Source organism: Drosophila subpulchrella, unplaced genomic scaffold, assembly GCF_014743375.2.
Source record: "Drosophila subpulchrella strain 33 F10 #4 breed RU33 unplaced genomic scaffold, RU_Dsub_v1.1 Primary Assembly Seq155, whole genome shotgun sequence".
NCBI classification, from domain to species: domain Eukaryota; kingdom Metazoa; phylum Arthropoda; class Insecta; order Diptera; family Drosophilidae; genus Drosophila; species Drosophila subpulchrella.
This window is the reverse complement of record NW_023665494.1, coordinates 15,467-20,000: the sequence shown is the minus strand read 5'-3', so window position 1 is coordinate 20,000 and position 4,534 is coordinate 15,467. Positions and strand designations below refer to the sequence as shown.

The 4,534-nt window shown below is 38.0% G+C and overlaps 1 non-coding gene across 1 annotated transcript in view; it reads left to right on the top strand.

Moving 5' to 3' along the window:
* Positions 1-3,503, top strand: part of LOC119559002 — a 3,971-nt gene extending 468 nt beyond the window's left edge. The window contains exon 1 of the ribosomal RNA XR_005220586.1: positions 1-3,503. This exon is cut by the window's left edge and continues 468 nt beyond it. This is a non-coding gene — a ribosomal RNA (large subunit ribosomal RNA).
* Positions 3,504-4,534: the final 1,031 nt, after the last annotated feature.

Genomic DNA, 4,534 nt, shown 5'->3' with positions numbered 1-4,534 from the left:
TCATCATTAAAATTGTAATATTTAAACAATATTATGATAATAGTGTGCATTTTTTCCATATAAGGACATTGTAATCTATTAGCATACAAAATTTATCATAAAATATAACTTATAGTTTATTCAAATTAATTTGCTTGCATTTTAACACAGAATAAATGTTATTAATTTGATAAAGTGCTGATAGATTTATATGAATACAGTGCGTTAATTTTTCGGAATTATATAATGGCATAATTATCATTGATTTTTGTGTTTATTATATGCACTTGTATGATTAACAATGCGAAAGATTCAGGATACCTTCGGGACCCGTCTTGAAACACGGACCAAGGAGTCTAACATATGTGCAAGTTATTGGGATATAAACCTAATAGCGTAATTAACTTGACTAATAATGGGATTAGTTTTTTAACTATTTATAGCTAATTAACACAATCCCGGGGCGTTCTATATAGTTATGTATAATGATATTTATATTATTTATGCCTCTAACTGGAACGTACCTTGAGCATATATGCTGTGACCCGAAAGATGGTGAACTATACTTGATCAGGTTGAAGTCAGGGGAAACCCTGATGGAAGACCGAAACAGTTCTGACGTGCAAATCGATTGTCAGAATTGAGTATAGGGGCGAAAGACCAATCGAACCATCTAGTAGCTGGTTCCTTCCGAAGTTTCCCTCAGGATAGCTGGTGCATTTTAATGTTATATAAAATAATCTTATCTGGTAAAGCGAATGATTAGAGGCCTTAGGGTCGAAACGATCTTAACCTATTCTCAAACTTTAAATGGGTAAGAACCTTAACTTTCTTGATATGAAGTTCAAGGTTATGATATAATGTGCCCAGTGGGCCACTTTTGGTAAGCAGAACTGGCGCTGTGGGATGAACCAAACGTAATGTTACGGTGCCCAAATTAACAACTCATGCAGATACCATGAAAGGCGTTGGTTGCTTAAAACAGCAGGACGGTGATCATGGAAGTCGAAATCCGCTAAGGAGTGTGTAACAACTCACCTGCCGAAGCAACTAGCCCTTAAAATGGATGGCGCTTAAGTTGTATACCTATACATTACCGCTAAAGTAGATGATTTATATTACTTGTGATATAAATTTTGAAACTTTAGTGAGTAGGAAGGTACAATGGTATGCGTAGAAGTGTTTGGCGTAAGCCTGCATGGAGCTGCCATTGGTACAGATCTTGGTGGTAGTAGCAAATAATCGAATGAGACCTTGGAGGACTGAAGTGGAGAAGGGTTTCGTGTGAACAGTGGTTGATCACGAGTTAGTCGGTCCTAAGTTCAAGGCGAAAGCCGAAAATTTTCAAGTAAAACACAAATGCCATACAAATATAATTATATTATATAAATCAAGCTAATTAATATACTTGAATAATTTTGAACGAAAGGGAATACGGTTCCAATTCCGTAACCTGTTGAGTATCCGTTTGTTATTAAATATGGGCCTCGTGCTCATCCTGGCAACAGGAACGACCATAAAGAAGCCGTCGAGAGATATCGGAAGAGTTTTCTTTTCTGTTTTATAGCCGTACTACCATGGAAGTCTTTCGCAGAGAGATATGGTAGATGGGCTAGAAGAGCATGACATATACTGTTGTGTCGATATTTTCTCCTCGGACCTTGAAAATTTATGGTGGGGACACGCAAACTTCTCAACAGGCCGTACCAATATCCGCAGCTGGTCTCCAAGGTGAAGAGTCTCTAGTCGATAGAATAATGTAGGTAAGGGAAGTCGGCAAATTAGATCCGTAACTTCGGGATAAGGATTGGCTCTGAAGATTGAGATAGTCGGGCTTGATTGGGAAACAATAACATGGTTTATGTGCTCGTTCTGGGTAAATAGAGTGTCTGGCATTTATGTTGGTCACTTGTTCCCCGGATAGTTTAGTTACGTAGCCAATTGTGGAACTTTCTTGCTAAAATTTTTAAGAATACTAATTGGGTTAAACCAATTAGTTCTTATTAATTATAACGATTATCAATTAACAATCAATTCAGAACTGGCACGGACTTGGGGAATCCGACTGTCTAATTAAAACAAAGCATTGTGATGGCCCTAGCGGGTGTTGACACAATGTGATTTCTGCCCAGTGCTCTGAATGTCAAAGTGAAGAAATTCAAGTAAGCGCGGGTCAACGGCGGGAGTAACTATGACTCTCTTAAGGTAGCCAAATGCCTCGTCATCTAATTAGTGACGCGCATGAATGGATTAACGAGATTCCTACTGTCCCTATCTACTATCTAGCGAAACCACAGCCAAGGGAACGGGCTTGGAATAATTAGCGGGGAAAGAAGACCCTTTTGAGCTTGACTCTAATCTGGCAGTGTAAGGAGACATAAGAGGTGTAGAATAAGTGGGAGATATTAGACTTCGGTTTGGTATCGCCAATGAAATACCACTACTCTTATTGTTTCCTTACTTACTTGATTAAATGGAACGTGTATCATTTCCTAGCCATTATACGGATATATTTATTATATCTTATGGTATTGGGTTTTGATGCAAGCTTCTTGATCAAAGTATCACGAGTTTGTTATATAATCGCAAACAAATTCTTTAATAAAACGGTGCATTTATGTATTTTTGATTTGAAAATTTGGTATAACTCCAATTACTCAGGTATGATCCAATTCAAGGACATTGCCAGGTAGGGAGTTTGACTGGGGCGGTACATCTCTCAAATAATAACGGAGGTGTCCCAAGGCCAGCTCAGTGCGGACAGAAACCACACATAGAGCAAAAGGGCAAATGCTGACTTGATCTCGGTGTTCAGTACACACAGGGACAGCAAAAGCTCGGCCTATCGATCCTTTTGGTTTAAAGAGTTTTTAACAAGAGGTGTCAGAAAAGTTACCATAGGGATAACTGGCTTGTGGCGGCCAAGCGTTCATAGCGACGTCGCTTTTTGATCCTTCGATGTCGGCTCTTCCTATCATTGTGAAGCAAAATTCACCAAGCGTTGGATTGTTCACCCATGCAAGGGAACGTGAGCTGGGTTTAGACCGTCGTGAGACAGGTTAGTTTTACCCTACTAATGACAAAACGTTGTTGCGACAGCATTCCTGCGTAGTACGAGAGGAACCGCAGGTACGGACCAATGGCACAATACTTGTTCGAGCGAACAGTGGTATGACGCTACGTCCGTTGGATTATGCCTGAACGCCTCTAAGGTCGTATCCGTGCTGGACTGCAATGATAAATAAGGGGCAATTTGCATTGTATGGCTTCTAAACCATTTAAAGTTTATAATTTACTTTATAAACGACAATGGATGTGATGCCAATGTAATTTGTAACATAGTAAATTGGGAGGATCTTTGATCACCTGATGCCGCGCTAGTTACATATAAAAGCATTATTTAATACAATGACAAAGCCTAGAATCAATTGTAAACGACTTTTGTAACAGGCAAGGTGTTGTAAGTGGTTGAGCAGCTGCCATACTGCGATCCACTGAAGCTTATCCTTTGCTTGATGATTCGATAATAAAGATGTTGCAAGCGGGCATAATCATTATGCTTGCTTGCAGCATCGCACGCCACTTTGTTTGTGGTGTGTAAGGTAGGGAAGAAGAAATATAAAAGACCTAAATTGGAAACATCAATATATAAGTAAATATTGAACAAACAAAATGTATCGTCATCTTATTAGTGACGCGATGATAAAGTGGCAAACATATTCCATGTATAAATATTCCTATGGTATTAAAATTCAAGTAAAGAGGACATATATAAAAGTTTGTATATATGGTTCATTCAATGGTAGCAGCGGTTGGTTGGTTGGTGTCTGCTCCTCTTATTGTTCAAAACTTATGTTATGGTAGCAAGTCTATATCGTCATATTATTAGTGACGCGAAAAAGTAGTGGCAAAACATATTCCATGTATAAATAAATATTCCTATGGTATTGAAATTCAAGTAAAGAGGCCATTCAAGTAAAGAGGACTTATATAAATATAAGTATATATAATGGTAGCAGCGCGGTTGGTTGGTTGGTGTGTCTGCTCCTCTTATTGTTCAAAACTTATGTTATGGTAGCAAGACTGTATCGTCATATTATTAGTGACGCGAAAAAGTAGTGGCAAAACATATTCCATGTATAAATATTCCTATGGTATTGAAATTCAACTAAAGAGGACATATAAAATTACTATCAATGGTAGCAGTGGTTGGTTGGTTGGTGGTTGGTTGGCGGCTGCTCCTATTATTGTTCAAGACTTATGTTATGGTAGCAAGTCTGTATCGTCATATTAATTATTAGTGACGCGAAAAAGTAGTGGAAATCATATTCCATGTATAAATAGATTCCTATGGTAATGAAATTTTCAAGTAAAGAGAGGACCATTCAAGTAAGAGGACATATAAAAAGTAAGTATATGTTCCTCCAATGGTAGCAGTGGTTGGTTGGTTGGCGGCTGATCCTCTTATTGTTCAAAACTTATTTTATCAATATGAGTTTGGCAATACAATAAAGAAGACCAATCTAATCCATATAAAACTAAATGTATTATATGG